General features: G+C 38.2%; 2 pseudogenes; one reads left to right on the forward strand and one right to left on the reverse strand.

Annotated features, from left to right (window-relative positions):
* Window positions 1,471-3,124, reverse strand: Naa11-ps14 (N(alpha)-acetyltransferase 11, NatA catalytic subunit, pseudogene 14; annotated as a pseudogene).
* Window positions 3,084-14,500, forward strand: part of Ralbp1-ps2 (ralA binding protein 1, pseudogene 2) — a 29,439-nt pseudogene continuing 18,022 nt past the window's right edge.

The following is a 14,500-nucleotide window of genomic DNA, read 5'->3' on the forward strand; positions in this document are numbered from 1 at the left end:
TTTAACTATAGTATGTTACATTAGATTATATGAGGAATCTTTCTTTGTAGTGCAATTAGTCTTCCCATGTTTTAAATATTAAAGTTTATATACAGGATCTTTGAACCATGATTTATTCTTGTGATATTCTGTCCCCTGAATTTGAGAGGGAGTCATTATCTTCAGTTATCTAGCCACATATTAGCACACGAGTATCAGAAGGAAAGTTCAATACCTAGGTTTACACAGCAAATGCACCATCCATCATTAAAAAAATACAAAAAAAAAAACATGAGTGTGGGGAGGAGATCTGTCAGGAGATAGAATGGAAGGAGAAAGTGACAAAAACAATCATCAAACGCATTGTATTTTAATGTAGAATTCTGAAAGAGCAAATTACTCAGAAAAAGAATGACAAAAGGATAAAATTTATACTTCAAAGATTATTGTTTCTTAAAAACACTTCTAATAATACCAGAATGCTTGATAGGAAGACATTATTCTAATTATTTGGCTAAATTATTGGAAAAATGATCGCCTTTTTGGTTACTTGTGTGATATGTAATTTGCGGGTTTTCTACAGGAGCTACTAGAATGAGGTTATTGAATATTTTAGTACAGGGAGATAGACAACAGAAAATTTTACTAAGTCAAACAATATTTTTGTTTATATTCTGGAAAGATTTTTCCATGTAATTAATTAAAATAAAAAATCTTTAAATGATTTCCTTTGTATATTATGGGAAAAAAAACAAAGCAAAATAGTTACTCCTTAACTAAATCCAGGTAAGAAATATTGATACAGGTGGCTTTCTGTAAGTGCCGCTGTGCTTAGATTTAGCAATGGATGTGTCCTTTTTTGCTCTGGGGCAGGAAGAACTTGGTTTTACCACAACACTAACTACAATGCAAATTAAACTAACAGATATTTGATTCTTTATAAAAATAAGAAATTTAAGATAAAACATGTCATTCCATTGGCTACCCTGTGGATTGGTGATGAACTGGACGCATTCAGGTCAGACAACACTGCTGCTTCCAAGTCCATTTACCTATACTGGCCGATGGGATATGTTGTTGCCACCTTTCGGTAAGACCTAGAGTTCGGACCTGTGATCACAAGATGATAACTTCAGAAATTGTGGGTCAAATTAATGGAGTGTAATTCACTTCCCAGTGAATGAGTATACTCATTCTAATATTCTCCAGTTAGAAAACAAAAATCAGGCTATGGTTATTGGTGACCATTGAAGAGTGTGTATCTATCTAGTAACTCCTTTCACCAAATGCTTTCATCATCCCAAAATGTTTGCAAAAATAGAGTCAATTTTAGTCTAATTGTATACAGGATGCCAACTCAACTTTCCGCCTTCTATGATGATCCTAGATTTTTCTATACTCTTCATTATATCCATTTCCACATGTACGTAGGTGCTTTATGGTTTTTTGTTTTGTTTTTGTTTTTTGTTTTGTTGTTTGTTTGGGTTTTTTTTCTTCTCCTTATATTTTTATTTGTTCAGGTTAGAGATTGCAGTTTAATTTCTGCTTGTCATTTCCTTAAGATCTACAAATTCTGCTCCCATATTAGTCCAGAACCTATCATCGTCTCCCACGAAGAAAGAGAGTATTCTTCTTCAAAAGAAGGGAGGGCAAGTCCAGGCAGTTCCCCAGAAAGCAAGAGTGGATAACTCCCCACAAGGGAGAGGGCATGAGGACTAGCTTGACGATTCTACTCCAAGGAAAACCCAGATAAACACTGGCAAATGCAGGACGCTGGGGTATTCTCAAGTTGTCCCCACTTCCTGTTTAGCATTCTAGGGTTTGGAAACCTGCAGGATATACAGAACCAGTACAGCACTGAACAGAATCTGATGGCAGCATGAAGAAGCCAAGAAAGGCGCTGCATGGCAGTCCTCAGGCCTCCTTGACTCCCGCACAACAGGTTCTGTGTCCAGGTGTGCCTCCATGATCACACAGGTTATGCAGAAGGTTGCTAAGCATCAAAAGGAGGGCCATTTGCGTCACAGGACTGCAGAACAAGGTTCCCAAGAACAATATGACTAAAATACGAGGACCTGTTGTGCTCAAGCAGGTCCTAAGAGGCGGACCCCAAGGTCTGCAGGCTGTCTTGGACACCAGTGCTATCTTTGCCATTACTGCCACTGTCACCTCTAGCCAGGTTGTCCTGCTGATAGGCCTCTTCGGAACCAGGAAGTGTGCTATCCTGATTCTCCTTGGAACCAAAAACGACATATCTGCCTTTCTTCAGCTCCAGTTGCCTTCTCAGCTCATCTGCCATCTGTGAGAGATCTCGCTTCAGAGCATATGCATCTTCGCCATCTGCATAGTACTTGGGCTCCACCTCACTAACCTGGAAGTTCAGGGTGCTGGAACAGAGGTGCAAGGCTGCTCAGTTGCTCTTCCTGGCATGCAGGGAGACATACTTTGCACTGAAGTTCTCTATCATGGCCTGAGAGGCCTGGTCCATTAGCTTCTTGGCCAATACAAAGCTTAGGTGGCAGCGCTTCACAGCCAGTGGGGTGATGTGTCCATGAGGGACGTTATCAGGATCCTCTTCCATTTTGGCCAGAACATAACCCACAATCTTCCCAACCTCATCCTCAGCAATGTAGGAGAGCTGGGCCACGAGAGGCCATGATAGTAGTACTTCATCTGGTAGTTCTCGGGCAGGCAGAGCAGGTTGCAGTGTTGTATGTTTATCAGGTCATATGGCCGAGCCCAGCAGATGCTCATATTGGCGGCAGAAAAGCCTATCAGACTAGGGAGAATCAGAGAGGATGCCACAGAGCACAAGCGACACCAGCACCATTTGCTTTAAGACACCTGGGTTATCCAAACGGAACTCATACGAGATGAGGAAGATCTCTCACTATCTTCCATTTCGTTTCGGCGATGCTGTACAGAACTTTGTATATCTTCATGCAAGTGGGGTCCTAGTCGTGTCCAAAGTAAATGATGACCACACAGTCCTCCTCTGAAAGGATTGGCCGGTCTACCTACCAGCCATTGTGTAGATGCGGAAGCATGTACAACATTTTGGACGCGCTTGCACAGCATGACCTCGCGAGCTACCTCTAACCTCGTGTGAGCCCACAGGGCCGGAGCAATGGGCAAAGCACCAGTGTGCTTTAAGTTTTGATCTTCGATGTTCAAGACTCCACAAGATCCATGGGGCAGGACAGAGGTGCATTGTCCTAGAAGAATGTGAACAAGACAAGATCTTATTTATCCTACACATTCTTCTTCCCAAAATGATCTGATTTTATCTGTGTCTTAAAAGTACACAGATCTATCTCTTCCCAATAATATTGTGTAGTATAATTAAATTTGAAAAATACTTTATATACTCCCACATTTTCTTAAAAATTAGTATTTAATTGAATGATGAAAAGTTACTCATGCAATACTCAAGTATTTGAATGTCTCTGCAGAAGAATATCACTGGTTTTTATAGTCAATTAAAAAGGACTAGTGTCATTAGACCATCAGAGTCAGGTATAATTTTCAGAGTTCAGGAAAATTTCAAATTTGCATTCTAATCTTTCATGAGAAGATGTGCTCATGGCATATTGATATTCCATTGAGTTGATGGAATCACAGGGATTGTGTAGCATGTGACTTCTGCTCTAATCAAACATATACCAAAATTCAAATTTTTTTTCCACATGAAAAGTTCATGCATACTCCATATTTGAGCTCTTTTCATTCTTCTATCCAAATTCTTAGTGTCATCACACAGTTGACTCAAATAACACAAACACAAGTTTTATGAGCATTCTAGGCTCTGTGACTTTGCTCTTTACATGGAAAAGCATTTGTCATAGACTCTGACAAAAGGGAAGATCACCTTTTGTTCTTTGAATGTTTTCTACTCCTCTGGTAAAATCTCAAAATTTTGTTATTTAATACTTAGGGTTTCTCTTATCAAATATGAGAAATATTATATTTGGGATTGTAAAGTGTCACATGACAGCACGGCAGTACAAAAATTAGGTCATTTAGAGGTGGAATTGTGTAGAGACTGCCAAATATACCTATGCCATAATTGATGACCACAATGTAAGATATTTTTATGCATAATAACCTTAAAAATCTTACCATTTATCATGACTCTAGTATTTTTCAATTTCACAGTTCCATGGAACAGACCATTTGGTGGTATTTCTTTCTACAAAGGTATATTACTTTTGTTAATATTTTAATTCCTTGGTGATATAGGAATGGTAGTATGTGCATATATATATATATATATATACATATATATATATATATACACACACACACACACACACACACATTTGATATTCTGTCTCGAAATCAGTTGTTAATTAGATGGTCAATGGAAAATGCTTTGCATTCTCTTGTTCATTCCTTATTTTATTTAATTTGGTGGAAGTTCTGCATTTATTATTTCCTCTTCGTATTAGAGTAAACAGTACTCTCAAGTCTTATTTTAAGTTCCACTAAGTAGATGTCACTCTATCATACACATTCCAACCATCTGCTGCTTCCTCCTTTGAGGTCAAGCAAATTTCTATTCTTCTGTTTGTTTCAGGCACATCATTTTGAGGACTGGCTATACTACTTAGGTCAATGTGTTACTACCTGACTATATCTGTTTCTGAAACATTTTTGAGTATTCACCAGTCTAATAATGAATATTGCTGAACTTATTTTCTTATATTGAAAGCTAAGATGATTCTGAAAAAATATTGACAGGGATTAGCTTGAAATATGCTCCTAATTAATCTTGCTGTATTGTATATTTTTGTTGCATTTCCCAGATCCATTCGTGAAGCCAAGAAACACAACAAAATGCAACTTCCCATGCAGATATTCACTGAGAACATTGCATGCTGTGACACTGTATGTGAATACAAAACCAAAACTAATATTCCATGTTCATGACTAGGAGAGAGACAGTTTGTAAAGTAATGGAAGATGGAGAGATAAGAAGAGCATGGATGGGGAGAGCGGGACAAAGGGAGAGAGGGACAGAGGGACAGATAGACTGTAAAGTTTTTCTATGGATAAATTAGGAAAATGTTTTAATCCTATTTTTATATTAGGATTTTTCCACCTAATTTTTCTTTTTTCTTTACTCTTAAGATTGAATGTAGATCTGTCAGACACTGCTTATATTTTAAAATAGATAGATGCAGATGATTTTAGAATTATCTTTATTCGATAATTTCATGTAAGTATAGAAATGCCAAATCACCTGCACAATCACAAGATATCCCCAAACCTTTCCCTATATTCATGTTCTTTCCTTTTCTTGACTTTACTAAGTATCAATGTATAAAATATTGACTTTTGGTCTTAGCATTGTATAGAAAACAACTGCACTGTCCTCATGAGTCAATGCTTATGCCATGGCTGGGGGACAGCATTTTACTACATGCCTCCATGATTTTAGTAATCTGTTTTAAAATTCATACCTTGTTAGTGATAGTATCACCTCACTGTTGCACATTTAGTCTATTAATATGTAATTTCAATATTCACAGTTATTATTTCTATCTGAAGATATAGGCAAATATATTTACGTTAAACGTTTTTTATTTGTCTTTGAAAAATTAAAACATTTTATTCCTCATACAAGGAGCATGTGAACTATCCTAAGGTTGATATTCTCTCTTAAGAATTGTTTACCTTTCTGTGGTTCATCATGAGTCAAGAAATATTTTAGCATATATAATAAAACTACCAGTTCTATTTTAGTTTTCATGCTTGAAAAATGTTATTTGTAGAAATATTTTATTTAAAAAGTCTCTTTGTCTTGAAATCTGTTTTACAAACAAAATCACCATCAGAAAGAGATGTACACATCTTTGCAACTGTTAATTAGACATTAATATGTTTCTAATGCTCTGAAAACAAAATGTTTACAGTAATGTGAATTAAAGTCCCATGTGAATTATTACTCTACCTCATGTGCAGAATTCTTTATAATAAAACTTTGTTGTCTTAAAATTATACCTATGTTTTCAGACATTCATCAAATTATCAGAAGCTTTACTTTTCATTAAATGTTCTATGCTTACTGTGTGTGTGTGTGTCTGTCTCTATGTGTGTGTGTGTGTGTGTGTGTGTGTGTGTGTATGTGTGTTCCTATGAGTATGTGGTTTATGAATATATGTACATATTTCAATGTGCCATATTGGTGTAATAAGGAAACTTGCAGGTGATTATTTCCTTCTGGCATGTATGATTTCTGAGCCCTGATCTATATTTTCACCCATTGGTGATTAATTTTACATTCTGAACAAAACCTTAAATTTGTTCCTTTCTTGTTACATTCCAACCACAAGATCAGAGCTGGTTTTGTTTTTTTTGTTCTTTTTTTTTTTCAGAGCTGGGGACCGAACCCAGGGCCTTGCGCTTCCTAGGTAAGTGCTCTTACCAATGAGCTAAATCCCCAGTCCCTGGTTTTTTTTTTCATATTCTAAGATGCTTTTGCATAATTGTTAGCCTCTGCATAAAAAGATACAAAGTCAGTTAGTGTAAATTGTCCTTTTCATAAAATTCTACTAAGCTGACATGTAACATTGGGGTCTTGGATGAATCGTCAGAAGCACTCAAACATACACACAAACACACACACACGCACACATACACACACACAGGCACACACACATGCAAACACACCACAGACACAGACACACTCACTCATATTATTTTCAAAGTAATAGATTATGCATAGCAGTTGATTAATAAAAAGTAAAAATTAAAAAATAATGAATGAAACCTTTGTAAAAGAGATGGCTTGTGAAGTGGTTTTCTTAGGTTTGGGTTCATGGTTGTTATGGATAGGGACAGAGCACATGTGCTGTGTTTCTCATTTAAGGGACTGTTTCTTAGATACTTACAATCCTCATCAAAGATAACTGATAATATAGATACTAACTTCATAAAAATATACTTATGTACTCACTGTCTGGTTATTTATTAGATTTCCAGTACATCAGTGGTTTCTTGTTCGATTACTATGCTTTGATTTCATGCTATATTCTTGCTGCTGTCTTCCTTGGTCTCTGTTGCAGATTCTAAATGTGAGAGGCACTAGAGAGCTAATAGTACAAGTACCTTGTTTTTTCCTGGGAGTGTTAAGAAATGGGTTCTTGTTTCTAATATATTCATTTTGGATCCCTAGATCTATCACCATAAAAGAATTCAACACTCTACATCTGTATGCCATCTAAGTATTTACAAACCCTGATATGATAAGAGTGCTCACTAATTTTAATTTTTATAAAAATAATTGTGCTGCTTCCCAACCTCATTTTTCTAGAACTGTGCATATGAAGCACATGGAAGTAAGGCTGTAATGATGGAAGTCCAGTTGGAGAGGAAGCAAACGTCTCTGCTCTCTTTTTAAGTGACCTCCCTGACTACATTCTGCCATAATGAAAGAGAAATCAGGATGCTGAGCTCTAGCACCCATGGCTTCTCAGTCACCCTTTATCATACACAACCTGTTACAGTTATGTTTGATTTTTCAGTACCCAAGAACTAAATTCTAATATAAATATGTTAGACTGAGTGTCTTCCAGACTTAGCCTATGGGAAGAAAATGAGTTCTACATTAGAGGAGTTCTTACAGATTATGAAGTGTAAATAATGATTAGATCATATTAATTTTATATTCATGAGCTTTCAGGTTATTTTATAGCGTTTTTCTCTCTGTGCATTCTATAGCCTCGGTATGTAACAGCAACAAACTTTGATATGGTGAATGACATAATCAGCAAGTTACTACCAATGATAAGAAAGCATGTAACTTACTTTCAATCTATTTTGAGTTAAAATTGAATTTTGCTTTTGAGATTCACATATGTGGAAATGTGTAAATACAGATGAAATTTGATCATGATACATTTACAAATCATATTTTACAAATGGCTCCTTTTTATTTTATTTGTTAGGTATAAATTTCTTTCTTTCTTTTTTTTTTTATTAACTTGAGTATTTCTTATTTACATTTCGAGTGTTATTCCCTTTCCCAGTTCACGGGCCAACATCCCCCTAACCCCTCCGCCTCCCCTTCTTTATGGGTGTTCCCTTCCCCTTCCTCCCCCCATTGCCACCCTCCCCCCAACAATCACATTAACTCGGGGTTCAGTCTTAGCAGGACCCAGGGCTTCCCCTTACACTGGTCATCTTACTAGGATATTCAATGCTACCTATTAGGTCAGAGGCCAGGGTCAGTCCATGTATAGTCTTTAGGTAGTGGTTTAGTCCCTGGAATCTCTGGTTGCTTGGCATTGTTGTTCATATGGGGTCTCGAGCCCCTTCAATCTCTTCCAGTTCTTTCTCTGATTCCTTCAACAGGGGTCCTGTTCTCAGTTCAGTGGTTTGTTGCTGGCATTCGCCTTTGTATTTGCTGTATTCTGTCTGTGTCTCTCAGGAGAGATCTACATCCGGCTCCTGTCTGCCTGCATTTCTTTGCTTCATCCATCTTGTCTACTTGGGTGGCTGTATATATATGGGCCACATGTGGGGCAGGCCCTGAATGGGTGTTCCTTCTGCCTCTGTTTTAAACTATGCCTCCCTATTCCCTCCCATGGGTATTCTTGTCCCCCTTTTAAAGAAGAAGTGAAGCATTCACATTTTGATCATCCGTCTTGAGTTTCATGTGTTCTAGGCATCTAGGGTAATTCAAGCATTTGGACTATTAGCCACTTATCAATGAGTGCATACCATGTGTGTTTTTCTGTGATTGGGTTATCTCACTCAGGATGATATTTCCCAGTTCCAACCATTTGCCTATGAATTTCATAAAGTCATTGTTTTTGATAGCTGAGTAATATTCCATTGTGTAGATGTACCACATTTTCTGTATCCATTCCTCTGTTGAAGGGCATCTGGGTTCTTTCCAGCTTCTGGCTATTATAAATAAGGCTGCTATGAACATAGTGGAGCACATGTCTTTTTTATATGTTGGGGCATCTTTTGGGTATATACCCAAGAGTGGTATAGCTGGATCCTCAGGCAATTCAATGTCCCATTTTCTGAGGAACCTCAAGACTGATTTCCAGAATGGTTGTACCAGTCTGCAATCCCACCAACAATGGAAGAGTGTTCCTCTTTCTCCACATCCTCACCAGCATTTGCTGTCATCTGAGTTTTTGATCTTAGCCATTCTCACTGGTGTGAGGTGAAATCTCAGGGTTGTTTTGATTTGCATTTCCCTTATGACTAAAGATGTTGAACATTTCTTTGGGTGTTTCTCAGCCATTTTGCATTCCTCAGCTGTGAATTCTTTGTTTATCTCTGAACCCCATTTTTTAATAGGGTTATTTGTCTCCCTGTGTTCTAACTTCTTGAGTTCTTTGTATATTTTGGATGTATGGCCTCTATCTTTTGTAGGGTTGGTAAAGATCTTTTCCCAATCTATTGGTTGTTGTTTTCTCCTAACCATAGTGTCCTTTGCTTTACAGAAGCTTTGCAGATTTATGAGATCCAATGTGTCGATTCTTGATGTTAGAGCATAAGCCATTGGTGTTTTGTTCAGGAAATTTTTTCCAGTGCCCATGTGTTCCAGATGCTGCCCTAGTTTTTCTTCTATTAGTTTGAGTGTATCTGGTTTGATGTGGAGGTCCTTGATCCAATTGGACTTAAGCTTTGTACAGGGTGATAAGCATGGATCGATGTGCATTCTTCTACATGTTGACCTCCAGTTGAACCAGCACCATTTGCTGAAAATGCTATCTTTTTTCCATTGGATGGTTTTGGCTCTTTTGTGAAAAATCAAGTGCCCATAGGTGTGTGGGTTCATTTCTGGGTCTTCAATTCTGTTCCATTGGTCTGTCTGTCTGTCTCTGTACCAATACCATGCAGTTTTTATCACTATTGCTCTGTAATACTGCTTGAGTTCAGGGATAGTGATTCCCCCTGAAGTCCTTTTATTGTTGAGAATATTCTTAGCTATCCTGGGTTTTTTGTTATTCCAGATGAATGTGCAAATTGTTCTGTCTAACTCTTTGAAGAAATGGATTGGTATTTTGATGGGGATTGCATTGAATCTGTAGATCGCTTTTGGTAAAATGGCCATTTTTACTATATTAATCCTGCCAATCCATGAGCATGGGAGATCTTTCCATCTTCTGAGGTCTTCTTCAATTTCTTTCTTCAGAGTCTTGAAGTTCTTATCGTACAGATCTTTTACTTGCTTGGTTAAAGTCACACCGAGGTACTTTATATTATTTGTGTTTATTATGAAGGGTGTCGTTTCCCTAATTTCTTTCTCGGCTTCTTTCTCTTTTGTGTAGAGGAAGGCTACTGATTCATTTGAGTTAATTTTATACCCAGCCACTTTGCTGAAGTTGTTTATCAGCTTTAGTAGTTCTCTGGTGGAACTTTGGGATCACTTAAATATACTATCATATCATCTGCAAATAGTGATATTTTGACTTCTTCTTTTCCGATCTGTATTCCCTTGACCTCCTTTTGTTGTCCGATTGCTCTGACTAGAACGTCAAGAACTATATTGAATAAGTAGGGAGAGAGTGGGCAGCCTTGTCTTGTCCCTGATTTTAGTGGGATTGCTTCAAGTTTCTCTCCATTTAGTTTAATGTTAGCTACTGGTTTGCTGTATATTGCTTTTACTATGTTTAGATATGGGCTTTGAATTCCTGATCTTTTGAAGACTTTTTTCATGGAGGGTTGTTGAATTTTGTCAAATGCTTTCTCAGCATCTAATGAAATGATCATGTGGTTTTGTTCTTTCAGTTTGTTTATATAATGGATCATGTTGATGGTTTTCCATATATTAACCCATCCCTGCATGCCTGGGATGAAGCCTACTTGGTCATGGTGGATGATTGTTTTGACGTGCTCTTGGATTCGGCTAGCCAGAATTTTGTTGAATATTTTTGCGTCGATATTCATAAGGGGAATTGGTCTGAAGTTATCTTTCTTTGTCGGGTAATTGTGTGGTTTAGGTATAAGAGTAATTGTGGCTTCATAGAAGGAATTTGGTAGTGCTCCATCTGTTTCAATTTTGTGGAATAGTTTGAATAGTATTGGTATGAGGTCTTCTATGAAGGTCTGATAGAATTCTGCACTAAACCCGTCTGGACCTTGGCTCTTTTTGGTTGGAAGACCTTTTATGACTGCTTCTATTTCCTTAGGAGTTATGGCGTTGTTTAACTGGTTTATCTATTCCTGATTTAACTTCGGTACCTGGTATCTGTCTAGGAAATTGTCCATTTCCTGCAGATTTTCAAGTTTTGTTGAATATAGGCTTTTATAGTAAGATCTGATGATTTTTTGAATTTCCTCTGAATCTGTAGTTATGTCTCCCTTTTCATTTCTGATTTGTTAATTTGGACACACTCTCTGTGTCCTCTCGTTACTCTGGCTAAGGGTTTATCTATCTTGTTGATTTTCTCAAAGACCCAACTTTTGGTTTTGTTGATTCTTTCTATGATCCTTTTTGTTTCTACTTGGTTGATTTCAGCTCTGAGTTTGATTATTTCCTGCCTTCTACTCGTCCTGGGTGTATTTGCTTCTTTTTGTTCTAGAGCTTTTAGGTGTGCTGTCAAGCTGGTGACATATGCTCTTTCCTGTTTCTTTCTGCAGGCACTCAGAGCTATGAGTTTTCCTCTTAGCACAGCTTTCATTGTGTCCCATAAGTTTGGGTATGTTGTACCTTCATTTTCATTAAATTCTAAAAAGTCTTTAATTTCTTTCTTTATTTCTCTTTGACCAGGTTATCGTTGAGTAGAGCATTGTTCAACTGCCACATATATGTGGGCGTTCTTCCCTTATTGTTATTGAAGACCAGCTTTAGGTCGTGGTGGTCCGATAGCACGGTGGGATTATTTCTATCTTTCTGTACCTATTGAGGCCCGTTTTTTGACCAATTATATGGTCAATTTTGGAGAAAGTACCATGAGGAGCTGAGAAGAAGGTATATCCTTTTGCTTTAGGATATAATGTTCTATAAATATCTGTTAAGTCCATTTGGATCATGTCTTCTCTTAGTCTGTCTATGTCTCTGTTTAATTACTGTTTCCAGGATCTGTCCATTGATGAGAGTGGGGTGTTGAAATCTCCTACTATCATTGTGTGAGGTGCAATGTGTGTTTTGAGCTTTAGTAAGGTTTCTTTTACGTTTGTAGGTGCCCTTGTTTTTGGGGCATAAATATTTAGGATTGAGAGTTCATCTTGGTGGATTTTTCCTCTGATGAATATGAAGTGTCCTTCCTTAACTTTTTTGATGACTTTTAATTGAAAATTGATTTTATTTTATATTAGAATGGCTACTCCAGCTTGCTTCTTCCGACCATATGCTTGGAAAGTTGTTTTCCAGCCTTTCACTCTGAGGTAGTGTCTGTCTTTGTCTCTGAGGTGTGTTTCCTGTAGGCAGCAGAATGCAGGGTCCTCATTGCATATCCAGTTCGTTAAGCTATGTATTTTTATTGGGGAGTTTAGGCCATTGATGTTGAGAGATATTAAGGAATAGTGATTATTGCTTCTTGTTATATTCATATTTGGATATGAGGTTATGTTTCTGTGCTTTTCTTCTCTTTGTTTTGTTGCCAAGATGATTAGTTTCTTGCTCCTTCTTGGGTATAGCCTGCCTCCTAATGTTGGGCTCTACCATTTATTATCCTTTGTAGTGCTGGATTTGTAGAAAGATATTGTGTAAATTTGGTTTTGTCGTGGAATATCTTCGTTTCTCCATCTATGTTAATTGAGAGTTTTGCAGGATACAGTAACCTGGGCTGGCTTTTGTGTTCTCTTAGGGTCTGTATGACATCTGCCCAGGATCTTCTGGCTTTCATAGTCTCTGGTGAAAAGTCTGGTGTGATTCTGATAGGTCTGCCTTTATATGTTACTTGACCTTTTTCCCTTACTGCTTTTAATATTCTTTCTTTATTTTGTGCATTTGGTGTTTTGACTATAATGTGACAGGAGGAGGTTCTTTTCTGGTCCAATCTATTTGGTGTTCTGTAGTCTTCTTGTGTGCTTATGGGTATCTCTTTCTTTAGGTTAGGGAAGTTTTCTTCTATGATTTTGTTGAAGATATTTACTGGTCCTTTTGCTGGGAGTCTTCACTCTCTTCTATACCTATTATCCTTAGGTTTGATCTTCTCATTGAGTCCTGGATTTCCTGTATGTTTTGGACCCATAGCTTTTTCCGCTTTACATCATCTTTGACAGTTAAGTCGATGATTTCTATGGAATCTTCTGCTCTTGAGATTCTCTCTTCTATCTCTTGCATTCTGTTGGTGAAGCTTGTATCTACGGCTTCTTGTCTCTTCTTTTGGTTTTCTATATCCAGGGTTCTTACCATGTGTTCTTTTTGATTGCTTCTATTTCCATTTTTAATTGCTTCAACTGTTCGATTGTGTTTTCCTGGAATTCTTTCAGGGAATTTTGTGATTCCTCTCTGTAGGCTTCTACTTGTTTATTTATGTTTTCCTGTGTTTCTCTAAGGGAGTTCTTCACGTCTTTCTTGAAGTCCTTCAGCATCATGATCAAATATGATTTTGAAACTAGATCTTGCTTTTCTGGTGTGTTTGGATATTCCTCGCTTGCTTTGGTGGGAGAATTGGGCTCCGATGATGCCATGTAGTCTTGGTTTCTGTTGCTTGGATTCCTGCATTTGCCTCTCGCCATCAGATTATCTCTAGTGTTACTTTGTTCTTCTATTTTTGACAGTGGCTAGACGGTCCTATAAGCCTATGTGTCAGGGGTGCTGTAGACCTGTTTTCCTGTTTTCTTTCAGCCAGTTATGGGAACAGAGTGTTCTGCTGTCAGGCATGTAGTTTTTCCTATCTACAGGTCTTCAGCTGTTCCTGTGGGCCTGTGTCCTGAGTTCACTAGTCAGGTCGCTTGCAGTAGGAAGGTTTGTCTTACCTGTGGTCCCAAGGCTCAAGTTTGCTCGTGGGGTGTTGCTTATGAGCTCTCTGTGGGGGCAGCAACCAGGAAGATATGCGCCGCCCTTTCTGGGAGCTTAAGTGCACCAGGGTTCCAGATGGCGTTTGGGGTTTTCCTCTGGAATCAGTAATGTGGGCAGAGTGTAGTCTCTTCTGGTTTCCCAGGCGTGTCTGCCTCTCTGAAGGTTTAGCTCTCCCTCCCACGGGATTTCGGTGCAGAGAACTGTTTATCTGGTCGGTCCCTTCAGGTTCTGGCGGTGTCTCAGACGCAGGGGACCTGCTGCTGCTGTGCCCTTATCCAAGGAAACCCAGAGTCCATATACAGTTTCCTCTTGGGCCAGGGATGTGGGCAGGGGTAAGCAGTGTTGGTGGTCTCTTCTGCTCTGCAGTCTCAGGAGTGCCCACCTGTCCAGGCGGTGAGGTCTCTCTTCCACGGGGTTTGGGAGCAGTGAGCTGCTGCGGGCAGGGATCTGCGGGTTTGGGAATCCCGCTAAAACCAAATGGTTCCTTTTTAATCAGAAGTTATTGAAGACATAATAATAGTCCTTTGAGTGACATTTTTTCTTGAATTCATGTCTAGTTTTATGTGAAATGAAAGTCATAGCCCA

Source organism: Rattus norvegicus, chromosome 3 (assembly GCF_021556685.1).
Source record: "Rattus norvegicus strain SHRSP/BbbUtx chromosome 3, alternate assembly SHRSP_T2T, whole genome shotgun sequence".
In the NCBI taxonomy this organism is placed as follows: Eukaryota; Metazoa; Chordata; class Mammalia; order Rodentia; family Muridae; genus Rattus; species Rattus norvegicus.